This window comes from Protopterus annectens, chromosome 8.part0 (genome assembly GCF_019279795.1).
Source record: "Protopterus annectens isolate FY-2018-M chromosome 8.part0, PAN1.0, whole genome shotgun sequence".
In the NCBI taxonomy this organism is placed as follows: Eukaryota; Metazoa; Chordata; order Ceratodontiformes; family Protopteridae; genus Protopterus; species Protopterus annectens.
The window spans coordinates 1,212,632,586-1,212,652,092 of record NC_056741.1 but is presented as its reverse complement, the minus strand read 5'-3'; positions in this window follow the sequence as shown (position 1 = coordinate 1,212,652,092).

Here is a 19,507-nt window from a genome sequence, read left to right as displayed (position 1 = left end):
AAGAAGTCTGGGCATTTGCTGTTTTGGGGAGTAGCAAAAAGATCGCAACATGGGCGGCCCCATTCTAGAAAAATCTCCTCCGCTATAGATTGTTTGAGAGACCACTCGTGAGGCATGAGAATAGCTCTGCTCAATCTGTCCGCTAGAATGTTGGTTTTCCCAGGGATATGCGTTGCTACCAGAAACCGATGAGAGGAGATCGCCCATTGCCAAAGTCTGAGAGCTTCTCGACACAAGGGGTAGGACTTGGTTCCGCCCTGTTTGTTGATATACCATACTACAGACATGTTGTCTGTGTGAACTGCAATTGTTCCCAAGGGAAGAAAGTCGTTGAGGGCTTGCAACGTTAAAAGCACTGCTCTCATCTCTAGGACATTGATGTGCAGGTGGTATTCGAACGGTTGCCACGTCCCATGAACCATCCTGCCCTGAAAATGACCCCCCCACCCGATCAGGGAGGCATCCGTAGTGACAGTGGCTACCGGGGCCGGGGATACAAAGGGTCTGCCTTGGTGAATCTGGGGAGAAGTAATCCACCATGAGAGATGATTCTTGCAAATTTGTGTCACCAGGATTTGGTGACGCATTGGAAGTTGTTGGTACGACCACTGAGTGAACAACATCTACTGAAGCAGACGCATGTAGAAGCGGGCCAGGGGAAGAAGGGTAATGGCCGCAGCCATGAGGCCCAACACCTTCAGAACCATTCTGGCTTGCACCTTTTTGCTGGCAAGGATGATCCTCACGTGACTTTGTATATCTGAGATTCTTTGGTCTGTGAGGGTTGCTGACATCCGAACAGTGTTTAAGTTTCAGCCTATGAAGGTAATAGACTGGCAGGGCAATAAGGAGGATTTTTCGTAGTTGATCGAAATTCCCAATTGAGTGCAGAGATTTAGTGTGTAATCCCTGGCTTGAAGAAGTTGATGCCTGGTGGTGGCTGAAAGGAGCCAGTCGTCGAGATACGGAAACACCTGGAATCCTTGACGTCTCAGGTGAGCCGTGACCACTGCCATACATTTGGTGAACACTCTGGGGCTGTAGTGAGACCAAAGGGCAGGGCTCTGAATTGAAAATGACTGGACCCCAGCCGAAAGCGGAGAAACCTTCTGGAGCGTCTGTGAATTTTTATGTGATAGTACGCGTCCTGAAGATCTCTTGAGCACATCCAGTTGTCCTTCTCTAGGAAGGGCAAAATTGACTGAAGTGTGACCATTCGAATCTTGTCTTTCTCACAGACTTGTTGAGTCTGCTGAGATCCAATATTGGTCTCCAGTCTCCCGTCTTTTGGGGACCAAAAGAATCTTGAGTAGATTCCGGCTCTGAATGGTCTGTTGTAACTGGCTGAATGGCTCTTTTTTGTAGAAGCTTTAATACTTCTAACTCTGCAACTTCCCTTAGACCGGGTGGTACATCTGGAAGGGAATTTGTGTGAGAGAAGGACTTTCCTCGAAAGGAATTTTGTAACCCTCGGATATAATCGACTGTACCCATCTGTCTTGAGTGAGGGAACGCCAGGCTTCTGGGTACAGCGGTAGTCTTCCCGACTGCCTCCAAGGGTGGACAGTCGGGCAACATCTCAGGGATGCTGAAAGGGCTTGTCAGAGAGGCTCTCTGCTTCCCTGGTTCTGTGGACCCCCTCTGCCTCTAGAGCGTCTGTTATTATTACCCCCTCTGCCTCTAGGGGTAAACTGACCACGTGTATCCGGGCGTGACTCCTTGGGATTTGCGGAACCACATCTTTCCACCCTTCTGTCCTTTGGGGTAAGGTCTAGAAGGGGTGGAAAAACGGACCCCTACGGCAGAAAAAGTCTTGCCGTCCTGTTCACACCTGGTCAATGTATCCTTCACTTGAGGGCCAAACAAAGCTGACCCATCAAAGGGAGAGTTTGTGAAGGACGCCTTAAAGGGATCTGCAAAATTACAGAGCCGCATCCAGGATTGACGTCTAAGAGCCACCCCTGTACCTGCGGCTCTACTCGCTCCATCTGCTGCATATGATATCAGTCGCATGAAGGAGTTAGCTATAGAATTAAGGATTCCTAGCTGAGAAGCAATTTTCTCGAGCCCCTGCAGCCGTAGGATCCTGTACTACTTCACCTAGTTCCTTAAGGATGTCCCTTTGGAGTCTGGTGAAGTGACATAAGTAGTTCAGCGAGCGCATAGCAAAGGTCGCTGAAGAGAACATCCACTTACCATACCTATCCATGGTCCTAGAATCCTTATTAGGAGGATGGACTGGTACGGAAGGATCTGCAAGTTCCTTCTTAGTGGCAGCCGCCACCACCATGGCATCAACAGGGACACCTTTCGTAAGGAATTGCTTTTCAGAAGGGGCAGTAATAAATTTAGACGGCCTCCTAGGAACTGGCTCTACAGAGTCAGGAGCAGCACAAGCCTTTCGAGCAATAACTTCCATAAGGGGGTCGAAAGGCGGAGACACCCAGGAGGTGGAGGGCCGAGATCCAAACGCCTCTAGGTATACTGACTCATCCTCAGAGGGATTTGTGGAGGGCCAGTTTCCCCTCTGTTTTAGGAGTTCTAGGATGTCTGAAAAGGAGACATCCTCAGAGGGGGATCTTGGGGATCCCTCCGACTCATCAAAGTCAGTATCTGAAGTGATAGACTCGGGGGAGTCCAGGTGTTTCCTCTTACAAGTCCTCTTGCGCGGAGGATCTCCTGACTGATCAGGAGAATCCTCGGAAGAGGGGGTTATTCCCAGTGGGGAAACCTAAGGCGGTGGATCTCTGGGTCCGGGAGCAAGAGAGATGGAAGAGATATCGACAGGCACTGTAGAGGGAGGAGCTAAGGGAATGGACTGCTGGCTGAGCCCAGTGGCCAGCACACTCTTCATCACCTCGAAGGCCCCCCTCCCAGGGAGGTCCGAGAGAACCCGTTCCAAAGAAACCGGGACTCCAGGGCCCACTGAAAAGGAAGGCTCCGAGGCAGATGTCGGAGCCGAGCTCACCAAGGCCAAGGCTCCAAGGGGAAGAGCGGGGTCGGACAAGGGTCCGATGCCACTCACCCCCTCAGAGGAGACCAGGGAAGCCTGACCACCGAATCCCTCCAAGGAAGGTCTCGAAGAGGAGATAAGAGTAGATTGCCGAGGGTGCAGAAGGGGGGGGGGGTATCCGCCCCTCAGCCATAGCAGTGACTATCCCCGAAGACTCCAGCTCCAAACTCTGAGGTAGAGTCGAAGGAGGAACTTGAAGAGGGTGTGGACTAATAGTTGTCTGTTGAGATGGACTATGCAGCATCTGGGCCAGTGCCTGTGATTTCAATAATCTACTTACCACCCTCTCTAAATCATGGTCTGAAAGCCTGGACGACCTAGATGATCGGCTCCGATGGCTCCGCTCCGAGAGGAGAGGTGAGGCCGGAGCCGAGTGTATCGGTTCCAAGGAAGGGGACCTGGACTTCTTCCTGGAAGGAACCATCGGAGCCGAAGAAGCCACAGATCCAGACGGAGCCGAGGACTTTTCGGCTCCGAATGAAAGTCTCGATGCATCGGCTCCAGCCGGAGCCGATACAGACATAACAGTAACGGTGTCGGAGCCGGTCGGCGCCGACACCGAAGCCTGAGCCACATGGTGGTCGGAGCCAGTCGAAGCCGACACCGATGTGACCATAACAGTATCGGCACCGATAGCCATCGGTGCCGAAGAATTTTGCAAGACAGGATCGGCTCCAGCCGGAGCCGATCTCGACTCCGAAGGAGTCGGAGCCGAGGCCACCGGCTTAGATACAGAAGTCTGGGCCTTAGAAGACTTAGAAGTCTTGCTCGGAGCCGATTTGGCCGGAGAGCCCTCTGGTTTAAGGAGACCCCTTAAAATCAACTTATTTCTCCTCTCCTGCAGGACTCTCTGGCTAAAGGAATGACAAATTGCACAGGAGTCCTGCAGGTGGAGAGGTCCCAGGCAATATAAACAAGAAGTGTGACCGTCTGTCAGAGACATCTTCTGACAGCATGAGTCACACTTCTTAAAGCCTGAGACCCTTTCTTTGGACATAGTTGTACACAAACAGTACACAACAACACAGTCCCAAACAGACAACTAAAGTTATCTAATATATAGTAACTAACCTCTCACACACACACACCCTGACAGGGGGGGGATGGGAGGGAATGAAGGCCTGACTAAAGAAGGGGAAGGAAAAATAATTTTAGTCAGAAAAGGGCTTACAATTAAGTAAAAAAGAAGGTATTCTAAAGAAAAGTGAAAAATATTAAATTTAGGGGCAAAAAGTAGTTAAAAACTAACACTTACCAGGAGCTGGCAAAAGGAGGACCTCATCAGCGAAGCGGCAAACGAGATCTGGGAACTTACCGCCTTGCATCATGGGATATGGGGCTGTCTCGAGCTGGTAAAAGTGACTCTCGAGCTTAGCAAAGTGCCGAGTCGGAGCCGAGGATTGGCTCCGAACCCATCAAGCAAGAATGAAGGCGAGATTGACAACTTAACATCAAAGATTTTAACAACAATAAATCCTCTTTTTTTTTTTTTTTAAAGAAAACCAAAGATAACAAGTACAACAAACACCAAAACGAGGGCCAAGAACCCTCTAACTTAAACAGGTACTTGACCTCCCTAAAAAGAAAGAAAACTCGCTAAGGAATAGGGGAAGGCCCCTCTAACTTAAACGGAAACCTTTCCCTAATCAATCACACAAATTCTCCACAAAATATTATCAAAAACTCACAAAAACACAACGATAGCTGTTAAAACAGCTTTTGGGTAAGAAATAAAGAATTTCTTGACAGAAAAACTTTAAGAAAACAGCACTTAGCTCAGCCAAATTTGAGACCACGTCCTTGCTTGTAAGCGGCAAACGAGATCTGGGGGATTAGTGGTGGTGCATCCTGGGATAGAAAATAGCTCAGCCAATAAGAGGCTTCGCTCTATAGCATAGCGTGCCGAGTCGGAGCCGAGGATCGGCTCCGAGCCCATCAGTACAGAATGTAGGCGAGATAGGATCACATAACATCCTGAAATTATGAACGCTAGATGTGATAGGGCAAGAGATAATAAAATATTAACTTTTCTGACAGAAAAGTAATTTGTAAAGCAATTAAACAACAATTGACTGTACTTAGCTCAAGAGAAGTAGCTTGACACGACCGGATGGCAACACGGCAAACGAAATCTGGGGTAACAGGCAGAGGGAAATTGTGGGTAAGAGTTTAGCTCAAGAGTTTGAAGCTGACGCAAGCTTGGAAAATAGCTGGTTCGGTTCTGAGCTCGGAACCGATACCCATATATAAGGAATGAACGAGGATTAACAATATCAGATGGTAAGCTACCAGCCATGATAACAAGAAATACCACTGGGTAAAAGAGAGTGGGCAGAGAAGGTGACCGCAGTCAAAAACACACTCAGAACAATAGCGGTGAAATCAAAAGAAACTAAATAAAAGTCCAACACCAACTAAATTATGAAAAAATAGTAAATACAAGCATTTAGCTGTGAGTATCAGCTAATGCATCCAATTTTCAGAGAGGCACACAAAATCTGAGATAATGGGAAGACAGGTATTGTGGGTAGAGCCTTAGCTCGAGCACCTTTGGCTTGCGCAAGCTATTTATAACAGCCAAGTCTGTTCCAAGAGATTGGAACCGAACCCTATTCAAGAATGAATGAAGATTGACAACACCAGATCAAAGGTTAGACCGTAGGAAGGGGAACCATACTTGTCAAGGCCAGAAAGAGGCAATGAGGATTACTGAGCTCTTCACCCTACTTACTTTCTGCAAAATATTTGGGACTCAAGGGGAAAGGAGGATAAGCATAAAGAAGACCCGAGAGCTAAGCATTGACTACAGAATCTCTTGTTGACTCCTCTTAAGGGGGAGATAAAGAGTAAAGTACCTGCTGCACTTGTTTTTGCATGGAGTTGCAAAGAAGATCCAGCAAGGTTGGTGTCAACTACAGAAGATCATTTCTGCCATATAATGATCGAGAGACCAATCATGAGACATCAAAATGGATCTGCTTAGTTTGTCTACTCATATGTTGTTTTTCCCTGGAATGTGCATTGCAATTAGAAAGCGGTCTGATGAGATTGCCCATTCCAACACTCTCATGGCCTCTCTACAGAGAGGATAAGATGGAGTTCCTCCTTGTTTGTTGATGTGACAGACTACATTGTGTTGTTGTGAAACGCAATAGTCCCTAGAGAGAGAACATCTTGAAATGCCTGCAACGCAACTAGGTCTGCTCACATCTCTAGAACTTTGATATGCAAACTGGTCTCTTGGCGGGATCACATGCCTTGGACTGGTCTCAACATTTATGGGTGTTTTATTGTGATGATATGAGGTATTGCCATCTGTACCAGGAAGAACAGAGCAGTGCATGTGTAATATGGGTCTATATTAAATCAATGAAAATCCATTACATTGAATACCAAAACAGCAACACGTATTACTCGAAGTGCGAAAATACTGAACGCACCAAACTGCAAAATTTAAAATATCGAACGCTCATAGTCGGCAAACCTCACCACCCGCTACATACTACCTACACAAACAAAATAAATAAACCACACACATACACTAACCGAACCCTACTCCTAACCCTAAAGTAAAGCACCAAAACTCAACTTCTAACCCTATACTAAACCCCACATACACAACTATCTATGCACTATCCTTAACTCCTCCCTAACCCTAAGGTCCGTAACTACCGCACACTTCCCCTACGAAGATATACCCAAACAAAATAAATAATACACATAAATACATTTAACAAAATCCTACTTCTAACACTACACTAAATCTTACACACATTACCTATTTATGCACTTACCTTAACCCGCACCCTAACCCTAAGGTCCGTAACTATCGCACACTTACCTTACGGAGCTGTACTGCAGAAGGACCAACCAAAACACTTTGACATTTCGAATTTCGGGGTTTTGCACGTTCGACGATTACGTATGTCGCACAATACGTGTCGATGATTTTGTATTCGCATAAACGGAGTTTTGACAATCTAATAGGAACCTGTGTAATATACGCCAGCAGAGCTAGCTGGAGTTTTGTAAATAATTTTGCGTCATTTGACTAACAAACTGACTTGTACAGATACTCGTGTTAAAAATGTGTCAACAGTGTTATTATAACTGACTAAATGTATACGTTTAAACAACTCTGGAATGGAAGAGTAGACATTTTTGAAACTGTTCTATAATTTTCAAATACTGCAACAGATCTTAGAAAAGCTCTAAATGTGTATTGTACCAGAGTCAGGTGAAGAAATGTCATGTCATTCCATAATCAACACTGAAAGGATGGAACTCTCACAGCAGTTTGTTTTATTTTCTTTTGGAACCTAATATATAAAAAATCTATGACAGTTATCACAGTCATTTAGATGAGTTCAGTTCAGTTAGTTAGAAGCTTACCACCTTGCATTGTGGAAGTAAGCATCTCAGCATGCTATCTTGCCTTGTAGTATTACTTATGTTAGCTAGGGAACATTTATTTTTTACACAGTCAGGAAATATGGTGAGATTAGTTTACTAATGTTCTTCTGCATCTGTTTCAGTCTGTCCAACTGTGTTATTTTTCTTTCTCCTGTGATTGAAACTATCACGTTTATTGTACTTTGATATTTAGTATTCTCATGTTTTCTATTTTATTATTTATTATTAAATATTTTTGTACCTTTCAATGCGGTTGGTCTTTTAGAGAATACTTTTAATATATTCAGAGTTCCTGTGCTTACTTCAGTTGGCCACTCTGAAAAGCCTGGCTGCTTTGGTTACACTCTACCATTTGTGTTAGTATTGATTTTACTCAGTATAACTGGATATTCTTGTAAGAGTCTGACAGTGGCTGACTGGTGGCAGCAAGGATACCTTATAGTCTGGGCAGAAGGGGTCCAGCTAGTAAATCTGTACCAGCTTTCCCAGGAGAGTGAGTGAGTGAGTGAGTGAATGAGTGAGTGAGTGAGTGAGTGAGTGAGTGAGTGAGTGAGTGAGTGAGTGAGTGAGTGAGTGAGTGAGTGAGTGTGTGTGTGTGTGTGTGTGTGTGTGTGTGTGTGTGTGTGTGTGTGTGTGTGTGTGTGAGCGCGCGCCTATATGTGAAAATCAGATACACAGGTGTAGGTGAGTCAGCTACTTGGAATTGGGACACTGTGCTCCAAAGTGAGCCTTGTTTGGGATCTAGCAGAGGCAGAGTCCAGCCCAAGACTACAGTCTGTGCCCTATGTGCTTTTGGATGATACTGTGTTTGATTGACAGAGCTGCATTTGAAAATACTGTGTAAATCCATTTCTATGTTTAGTGACCATCTCTCATTGGCGTCACTGGTGAGGATTGCGGCTCCTGATTACTCACCCTGGGTAAAGACAGGCTGTCACATCATCTGTAAAAAAACTCCTATGGAGAGTCTAACTGCCACATTTTGTATGAGTGCTTTCAGTGCTCTTCCATGGCAGGGCGATTTGGGAAGAACCAGAAGCTGAAGGGTAACTTGTCTTGTGAGCTTTGTCAAGGCGTGTTGCAGCTGTCTGTCTAAAAGAGACAGAATGATGTGGAGGAGGTACCAGAGATGCCAGAAGGGATCGGAATAGAGTTAAGCGAGGGCAGGATACCTCTACTCAAGATAATGAAAGAGTCTTCATAAATGTCTTGAGGTTTCCAGTGTGAAAGCTGAAAATGGCTGCTAATTGAACTTTGATTGTTGAGAAGCTAAAGCCTTTTTGGAAAAGATGACAAAAATTGCAGGATAGATGAAGTCGTGCCCAAAAATGATGTAATTATGCTAGCTCAGCTATAGGTTCATAGGTTTGTTCATAGGTTTGTACTAGGCTATCTGTCTAGCAGGGCGACTGACGTGATCCCCGGGGTGAATTTCCTTTCTCCCATCCAATCGACAAGGTTCCTTTTGAAGAGGACCAAAGAGGCACTCTGCTTGACATGTATGGGCAATCTATTCCAGAGTCTGGGGAGTCTCTGGGTCAGGAACCTATCTCTCCAGCATGTTTTGTTTATTGTGATGACAAGGTTTAGATCCCTGGAGCATGTGGCTCTGAGGGATTGGGATTTCTTTAAGTGTAGCATGTCCAACAGCTCTGGGTTTGACACGGCCTTGTATGTTAAGCAAAAATCGCCTCTGAGTAGACGATATGCGACAGAGTATAGCTGGAGTTTTTTAAGGCGGTCAGCGTAGGGCATCTGCTTTAGGCCTGTGATTCTTTTAGTGAGGTATTTCGGTGGCCTTTCCAGTTATTGCAGATGTCTTGAGAGGTACATACCAAACGGGGCATTGTATTATATAATGGGTCTAATGAGGGATGAGTACAGTGGGACAATGACCTCCTTTTTTTTGGATGAAAAGCCCTTAGTGATGAGGTGTGCCACATAGAAGGATTTCCTGACTGTTGTGGCGATGTGGTTATCGAAGGTGAGACCACTGTCCACCTGCGTCCCTAAGTCTCTTATCAAACTTTCGGTGTTTAGTGTACTGCCACCTATATGGTAATTCACGGATACATGTTTTTTCCCAAAGGGGATAAATAGAAGTTATGTTCTTACCATAACGTTCCATGTTAGTTGTCTTCTTCTCGCCTTCTTCTTGCTGGATGGGTTCGGAGCCGACCTCGGCTCCGACTCGGCCACTCTAAAAGCTCGAGAGTTGGTTCCACCGGCTCGAGGCTCCCCTTATATCCCACAATGCTAGGCGAGAGTTACCTCAGATCTCGTTTGTAAGCTAACCCCAGCTTATAACAGTAACAGTATAACTGTAAAACAGAATCCACCTCTAACACAGGAAGAAAGAAGGGTGACCTACATCCTGAAACAAGAAATATGCATAATAGCATATGACTAAGAAAGAGGTGGTAGAAAGAGAGGTCACGATCACAACTCCTCTAGGTCTGTCCAGGCCAGGGGGAAGGAGGGTGGGACGCAAGAAGAAGGCGAGAAGAAGACAACTAACATGGAACGTTATGGAAAGAACATAACTTCTATATGTTAAGTTGTCTATCTCGCCTTCATTCTTGCTGGATGGGACCGCGTCCCTAGCACCTTGTCCCGGGTGGCCTAACGGAACAGACTCCTGAGAACAGTGGAACCAAAATTAGCTCTATGCCTAGAAGCTAAATCCAACTTATAATGGGAAATAAAAGTGTGAGGAGTAGCCCAAGTAGCCGCTGCACAAATGGTGTCAATAGGCAGTCTGTCTTGGAAGGCTAAAGAAGTAGCCAAAGCTCTGGTGGAATGGGCTTTAGGTTTATTAGGCAGTTTTTGGTGTCTAATCTCATAAACAAGGGTAATCAGAGATGTTAGCCATCTGGATAATGATACCTTTGAAACTGGAAGTCCCTTTCTGCTTTCCGCATAGAAGACAAACAGCTGATCAGATTTTCTGAATTGTTTCGTCCTGTCCAAGTAGTACCTTAATTGACGATGAACATCCAGGCAGTGTAATTTTTGTTCAGACCTATTTGAATACTCTGGGAAAAAGACAGGAAGGTCAATGCTTTGGTTCAGATTTGATGTTGAAACCACCTTAGGCAAAAAGGACGGGTTAGTTCGTAAGGAAACTCTGTCCTTATGGAACAAAAGATAAGGAGAACGACAACTGAGTGCTTGGAGTTCTGAAATTCTTCTAGCCGATGTGATAGCCACCAGAAAGAGAGTTTTCCATGATAATAATTTCAAGGAACATGAAGCTGCAGGTTCGAAAGGGGAAAGAATCAAAGAAGCAAGAACTAAATTTAGGTCCCAAGGAGAAGGAGGATTTCTTATAGGAGGTCTGAGAAGAAAAACTCCTTTCAAAAAGGCTTTGCAAAGTTTGTGGGACATTAGGGCAGATTCAGAAATGCCCACATGAAAATTAGAAATAGCTGCCAATTGAACCTTAAGAGTAGATGGAGATGAACCTGCATGGAAGAGTTCAGCCAGAAAATCAAGGACTAGTTGGATGGAAGCGGTGAAAGGATCTATGTCCTTTCCTTGTGCCCAATATGAGAAGCGTTTCCACTTACTCAAATAAATCTTTCGAGTGGAAGATTTATGGGAAGCTATCAATATATCTCTAACCGAGTGAGATAATTGAGGAAGCCTGGCTACGGTTGGAACTGGAGGAACCAAGCAGTGAGGTTCAGAGAGGGGAGGGAGCGATGAAACTGACCCGACTGGTGGATCAAAAGATCTGGAACTAGGTCCAGACTCCACGGTCGCTCTAAGAGAAATCGATGTAGAAAGGGGAACCACACTTGTCGAGGCCAGTAAGGAGCAATGAGGATCAATGAGGCCTTCTGAGCGATAGCTTTCTGTATTACTTGAGAGATCAGAGGAAAGGAGGAAATGCATACAGAAGTCCCGGGGCCAAACTTGGACTAGGCGTCCCTGCTGGGTTGGCCTGGTAAAGGGAATAGAGTGAAGTATTCTCTGCACTTGCTGTTTTGGGGAGTAGCAAAAAGATCGCAGCAAGGCTGACCCCACTTGAGAAATATCTCTCTCACTACAGAGTCTTTCAGAGACCACTCGTGAGGCATGAGAATAGCTCTGCTCAACTTGTCCGCAATGTGATTGGACTTCCGGGATGTGCGTTGCTATCAGAAAACGCTGAGAAGAAATCGCCCATTGCCACAGTCTGAGTGCTTCTCGACACAGGGGGTATGATCTGGTTCCGCCTTGTTTGTTGATGTACCACACTACAGACATATTGTCTGTCTGGATTGCAATCGTTCCCAAGGGAAGAGAGTCTTGAAGGGCTTGCAACGCTAAAAGCACTGCTCTCATCTCCAGAACATTTATGTGCAAGTGGCATTCGTTTGGTTGCCATGTGCCCTGGACTGTCCTGCCCTGATAATGCCCCCCCACCCGATCAGGGAGGCATCCGTTGTCAGAGTAGCAACCGGAGGAGGTGGAACAAATGGTCTTCCCGACAGGAGCTGAGGGAAGACATCCACCACATGAGATGCTTTTGCACGCTTGCGTGATCATAATGGTGTGAGACATTGGAAGTTCCTGGTATGACCATTGAGAAAAAGCATCCACTGAAGGATCCGCATGTGGTATCTGGCCAATGGGAGGAGAGGTATGGCGCTGCCATGATTCCCAACACCTTTAGAACTAACCTGGCTTTGGCTCTGTTGTTGTTGAGAAGAAGTGACACCAATTTGTGAATGTCTGATATCCTTTGGTTCGTTAGCGTTGCAGACATGTTTATAGTATCTAAATTTGCGCCTATGTAGGTAATAGTACGACAAGGCGACAAAACAGACTTTCGCAATTTATTGAAATACCCAGTTTTGACAAGCGAAAAGTATAATCTCTGGCCATCAGAAGGAGATGCTTGGTGGGAGCTGTGAGAAGCCAGTCGTCCAAATATGGAAACACCTGGAATCCTTGTCGTCTCAGGTGAGAAGCTACCACTGCCATGCATTTGGTAAACACCGGGGGCAGTGGTGAGACCAAAGGGCAGGGCCCTGAACTGAAAATGACTGGTTCCCAGCCTGAAGCGGAGGAGTCTTCTGGGCGTCTGTTCATCTTTATGTGCTAGTACGGATCCCGAAGGTATATAGAGAACATCCAGTTTCCTTTGCCCAAAGGGAAGAATGGATTGCAGCGTGACCATCGAAATCTTGTTTTCTTGACTGATTTGTTCAAGACACTGAGATCCAAAATCGGTCTCCAGTCCCCTGTTTTCTTTGGAACTAAAAAGAACCTTGAGTAGATTCCGGATCCTTGTTGGTCTGCTGGCACTGGCTGAATTGCTCTTTTTGCAAGCAGTTTTGAAATTTCCAAAGCTGCTATATCCCTTTGAGCGGGTGGAACATCTGGAAGGGATTTTTTTGATTGATTTGGAAAACGAAGAAAGGGGATAGAATAGCCTTCGGAAATGATGGACTGTACCCATTTGTCTTGAGTCAGGGATAGCCAGGCTTCTGGGTACAGTGACAATCTTCCCCCGGCTGCCACCGAAGATGGGCAGTCGTGCAACACCTCAGGGATGCTGAAAAGGCTTGTCAGGAAAAGCTTCCCGATTGCCTTGGTTCTGCGGACCCCCCCTGCCCCTAGGGCGACGTCTACCATTGTTATTCCCACCTCTGCCTTTGGTAGGAAAAGCGACTCTGTCGTCAGGCGAAGTCCCTTGAGATTGTTTACGGAACCACATCTTCCCACCCTTCTGGCCTTTGGGGTAAGGCCTAGAAGGAGTTGAAAACGGACTCCGGCGGCAGAAAGGGTCGTGCCATCAGTCTCGCTCCTAGTCAGGGTTTCTTTCACTTGAGGACCAAAGAGAGATGATCCTTCAAAAGGGGAGTTCGTGAAAGACGTCTTGAAAGGTTCCGCAAAGTTGCATAGCCGCATCCAGGCGTGCCTACGTAAGGCTACCCCTGTCCCTGCGGCTCTGCTCGCTCCATCGGCCGCATAAGAGCAGGCCCATGGAGGAGTTGGATATGGAATTAGGGTAGCCAGCTGCGTGTTCATTTTCTCTTGAAACCCGCAGCTGTAGGGTCCTTTAACATTTCACTTGCTTCCTTGATCAAGTCCCTTTGAAGACGAGTGAAATGGCACAGGTAATTCAACGAACGCATGGTAAATGTCGCTGAGGAGAACATCCGCTTCCCGTACCTATCCATGGACCTAGATTCCTTGTTAGGTGGATGGACAGGCACTGAAGGATCAGCCAGTTCCTTCTTTGTGGCGGCAGCTACCACCATAGCATCCACAGAAACTCCTTTTGATAAAAATTGCTTGTCTGATGGAGCTGTGATGAATTTGGAGGGTCTCCTGGGAGTGAGGTCCACTGAATCAGGAGCCGTCCATGCCTTCTTAGCAACCACCTGCATGAGGGGGTCGAAGGGGGGGGACACCCAGGAGGTGGAAGGACGAGAGCCAAGCGCCTCAAGATACACAGATTCGTCCTCCGAAGGGTTGAGGGCTGGCCAATTTCCCCTCTGTTTCAGGATCTCCAGAATGTCTGCAAATGAGACATCTTCAGAAGGGGAACGGGGGAACCCTCAGAATCATCCAGATCTGTGTCTGGCGTGATAGACTCAGGTGAGTCAATGTGTTTCCTCTTGCACTTCCTCTTCCGAGGGGCTCTTCTGCCAAATCAGGAGAGGCCTCGGAAGAGGATGAAATCCCACAGGGGTTCCTGAGGAGCTGGCTCTCTGCGGTCCGGGATGAGGGAGTGAGTCGACTTACCCTGAGGCAGCATAGAGGAGGGGGCGGAGCCGACTGTGGGGTAGAGCCTGGCTCTAACACACTCCGCATGACCTCGAATGCACCCCTGTCAGGCAGAGCCAGAGGTCCCCGCTCCGAAGAACTAAGAACCCCCTCGGCACCGACAGTGATGGCTCCGAGGACGATGTCGGAGCCGAACTCACCAGCGCCGAGCCCGAGGGAGAGGGGTCGGACAGGGGCCCGATGCCACTCACCCTCTCGGAGCCGGCGAGGGAAGTCCGGCGCCGAGATTCTTCCAAAGAAGAAAACGGAGCCGACGGAGCCGAAGACAATTGTCTCGGCTCCGGTAATCACAGTCTCGGTTCCGACCGACCCGGCTCCGAACTCAGAAGAGTCGAAGGAGGAAAGAGTTGATGGACGGGGCAGGCATCGACTGATGAGTCGGGCTCTGAAGCATCTGGGCTAGTGCCTCGGACTTAAGTAGTCGACTCACTACCCTCTGAAGGTCATGATCGGACAGCCTCGATGACCTAGAGGAATGAGACCTTTGGCTCCGTTCAGACAGCAGGGGAGAACCTGGAGCCGAATGAACGGAGCCAATAGATGGTGACCTTGATCTCTTTCTAGTTGTCGGCTCCGAAGATCTGGTCGGAGCCGACACAGGTACTTCAATAACCTCGGCTCCAGCCGGAGCCGAGGGAGCCACAGAAACTGTGGACTGAGACTTATCGGCTCCAGCCGGAGCCGATAAAGGCAAAGGTTGAACAACCTGAGGTCTCGGCTCAGAAGCCGGAGCCGAAGACCTCGATGCCTTAGAGGGCTTCCCTGTTGAGACAGACAGGGAATCCTCTGGCTTCAACAAGCCTCTCAGAATTAGCTTGTTTTTTCTTTCCTGCAGGACCCTGGGGCTGAAGCCATGGCAAACAGCACAGGAGTCCTGCAGGTGCAAAGGCCCCAGACAATAGACACAAGAAGTGTGAGCGTCTGTCAGAGACATTTTCTGACAGCACCCATCACACTTCTTGAATCCGGAGACCTTTGCTTCTTTAGACATTGCCTAACTGACAGGTGTACCCAAACACACACTCAAACACACCAGTTATACCCTGTCAGAAAAAATATTAATTTTAGTAATGATACTAGAATTTAATAAAATTATAGTAAAATTATAGTAAACTACACAAACACTCCCTTAGGGAAGAGAAGGCCTAAGGCCCAAGGGAAGAACCAAAGGTTCTTTTAAAAAGAAACGGGAAGAAAATAGGGTCGGGGATAAAGTTCTATGATCTACACTAATCTAAGAAGAATTTAACTTAAAAAGGGGGAAAAAGAGTAACTTTTAGAAGAAAAAGCTAACACTCACCAGGAACCGGTAGAAGCAACCAACCTCGAAGCTGTAGCGGCAAACGAGATCTGAGGTAACTCTCGCCTAGCATTGTGGGATATAAGGGGAGCCTCGAGCCGGTGGAACCAACTCTCGAGCTTTTAGAGTGGCCGAGTCGGAGCCGAGGTCGGCTCCGAACCCATCCAGCAAGAATGAAGGCGAGATAGACAACTTAACATCTATACATTTCTTGGCATTCAGCTTGAGCCCATGGCTCTGGCACTAAGCATCTGTTTCAGTAAGGCTCTTTTGTAGAGTATCCACATAATTTGGGGATTCAATAATGGCTCCCAGTTTGCAGTCATCTGCAAACTTGGTTATCCAGAGTCCCTTAGTGTTGGCCTGTACTTCAGAGAAGTAGATGCCAAACAAGAGCGGTCCCAGGACAGAACCCTGAGGTACTCCACTTGTCACTTGTCTGGAGCTGGATTTGGAGTCGGCTACTTTTACAGTGTGGGTTCTATCAGTAAGCCAGTTAGCAACCCATTGGGTGACGTAGGGATTAATGCCCAGCTTAGTAAGTTTATCTATGATTCCAGAGTGAGGGATGGTGTCAAAGGCCTTGGCAAGGTCTAGATAGGCTGTGTGGACCACCTTACCCTTGTCCATGGCTCTGGGGACTGATTTGAAGAAGTCAATCAAGTTCAGGAGACAAGATCGGCCCTTCACGAACCCAAACTGGGTGGGGTCCAGTGTTTGAAGGTTGCCAATGTCTTTGTTTATAAGTTCCATGATAATGCGCTCCATGGCCTTACAGATAAGGCTTGTCAGATTGATGGGACGGTAGTTTCTGGGATCCAAGGTGGATCCCCCCTTGTGGAGTGGGATAACTGTAGCTGTGCGCCACTCAGTGGGCACGAAACATGAGGTGAGGCTATGATTAAACATGACACTTAGGTGAGGTGCCAGTTCATATTGTAGTTCATGTAGTACACAGCCCAGGATGTCATCTGGTCCCATGGATGCTGTATTCTTAGCTTCGAAGAGTGCGTTTTTTTACCTGTATGGCCGTCATTACCGGAATTTGGCAATCTTCCGGTATTGAGATAGGACATTTAGGGGGTGAGAGGGGAGTGAAGTTGGCACTATGATATACTTAAAAATGTTTTTTGTTATATAAATGTTTTTTCTTATCGCCTCTTTTTCTCCTCAGGCCTCTGCAATTCTACATAACCCAGTCAGATAATCACAGTAAACAAATGCATTAAGAAAATGATGATGTCAAGAGTAGTTTGCTTTTGAAATAATGGCCTAAAATAAGCACAGTAAATAACTGCAGAATTATTTCTCACTGGCAGAAATAGAGCCAGCATCTATTTAGATGGCAGGAAAAACCTGAAAAAAGTGACAAATATTTCATACTTGTATAAGAGTCTATATTTATTAATACAGATGCTGACAGCATGGTGGTCACAGTGGACATCTGGTGAGATCAAAGCTGCCAACTTGGTTTTAGCACCTGCAGATGAAATGCACATAAAGAACCAGATGCAAGACCACATCAACCTATGTTTACAGAGACACTGTTAGGGTACCAGACTCAAACATGTCCTGATTAAAAAAAAAAAAAAAAAAAAAGAAGTTATGTACTCACCATAACGTTCCATGTTTGTTGTCCTTGATGTTGCCTTCCTTCTTGCTGACTGGGTTCGGAGCTGTGACTCGACCACATTCTAAAGCTTGAGATCTTCCACTGGCTCGAGGCTAGACCCTATCCCAACATGCCAAGCGGGAGTTACCCCCTAGACTATAATGTGCAAATATAGATAGACATTTATATAAATTATACACATATGTGTGTGTGTGTGTGTGTGTGTGTGTGTGTGTGTGTGTGTGTGTGTATATATATATATATATATATATATATATATATCCCACCAAGATAGTAGTAAAAGGACTCTAAGACTATACAACTCATAACGCAGGAAGGGAATCACAGCCTATGTAGCCAAATGATGGATAATTCCTTTTGTTCTTCCAGGAAGGGGGAAGGAGGGTGGTATGCAAGAAGGAAGGCGAGATCAAGGACAACAAACATGGAACGTTATGGTGAGTATGTAACTTTGTTATGTTAAGTTGTCCCTATCTCATCTTTCTTCCTGCTGGTTTGGACCCCGTCCCCAGCACCTTCTTCTTGGGTGGCTCAATGGAATAGACTCTTCAGGACCGTGGAACCAAAGGATGCCCAGTTCCGTGAGGCCACATCTACTTTGTACAGAGTGATGAAGGTATGGGGATTAACCCACGTAGCTGCCACACAAACTGAGTCTAAAGGCAGTCTGGCCTGAAAGGCAGTAGAGGTAGACAAGGCCCTAGTTGAGTGTCCTCAAATTTTTCCTGGCAGCTGCTTGATCTGTGAATTATAGGCATAAGTAAAGGTGCCTGAAAGCCATTTTGATAACGTTACTTTTGAGACTGAAGTTCCCTTTCTGTTTTCTGCAAAGGATACAAACAATTGCTCAGATTGTCTGAATTATTTTGTCTTGTGCAAGTAAAAACATAACTGTCTATGAACATCCAGTTGGTGGAGTTTATATTCTGCCTTGTTGCCATTGTTAGGGAAGAATACTGGTACTTCTATTGACTGATTCAGATTGAACTCTGAGCAAACTTTTGGTAAGAAGAAGGGGTTGGTTCTGAGAGAAACCCCATCTTTGTGAAAAATTAAGTAAGGGGGACAAATGGATGGAGCTTGTAATTCTGATACTGCCCTAGCTGAGGTAACGGTAGTTAAGAAATTAGTTCTCCAAGTCAAGAATTTCAGAGAAAAAGTAGATGTGATTTGAAAGGGGGGAGAATCAAGGCAGCTAGGACTAAGTTTAGATCCCAAGGAAGAGGTGGTTCTCTAATTGGGGGTCTCAAGGGGATAGTACCTTTTAGGAAGGCTTTGCATAACCTGTGGGACAAAACACTGAAACCCATTTCTCCCACATGAAAATTGGAAATAGCAGCCAGCTGAACTTGGACAGTTCCTGCTGCTGCTCCTTGATTAAAGGTTTCAGCAAGAAATTTGAGGATCTTTGAAACAGGTGCAGTAGAAGGGTCAATACTAGTTTTGGCTGCCCAACAAGAGAGCCACTTCCATTTTCTAGTATAAAGTTTTCTCATTGAGGATTTGTGAGAGGAAATTAAAATATGTTGTACTGCTAGGGCGATGTCAGGAAGCCTGGCTAAGAAAGGAAGTGGAGGAACCAAGCTGTCAGCTTGAGGGACTGTATGGAAGGATGGAACGTACCCCACTGATGCACCAGGAGATCTGAAACTGGGTCCAGGATCCAAGGCTCCTCCTGGAGATGGGGCCATAGGAAGGGGAACTATATTTGACAAGGCCAGTAAGGGGCAATGAGTATTATCTTGCAACCCAATGATTTTGCTTTCTGAAGAACCTTGGGTATTAGAGGGAATGGGGGAAAAGTATAAAGAAGTCCTGGGGACCAGTCGTGAAGGGTCTATATTAAAAACATGAATGTTTACTTACCCGTACACCTAAATGCCAACACATATTCCACGAACCACAAATACACCGAACGCCCTAAACCACGAAATTCAAAAACTCGAAATGTCATATTTGTCCCATCCCACCGCCCGCAACATACTACCTACACAAACAAACTAAATAAACCACATACATACACTAACCAAAACCCTACTTTTAACCCTAAACTAAACCCTACTTCTAACCCTACACTAAATCTTGCATATACCACCATGTGTGCACTTAACTTAACCCGCACCCTAACCCTAAGGTACGTAACTATCGCACACTTACCTTAAAAAGCTATACCCAAACAAACTAAATAATCCACACAAATAAACTTAATAAAACCCTACTTCTAACCATACACTAAATCTAACATACATTACCATCTATGCACTTACCTTAACCCACACCTTAACCCTAAGGTCCGTAACTATCGCACACTTACCTTACGGAGCTATACCACAGAAAGGCCAACCATGACGATTCGATATTTTGG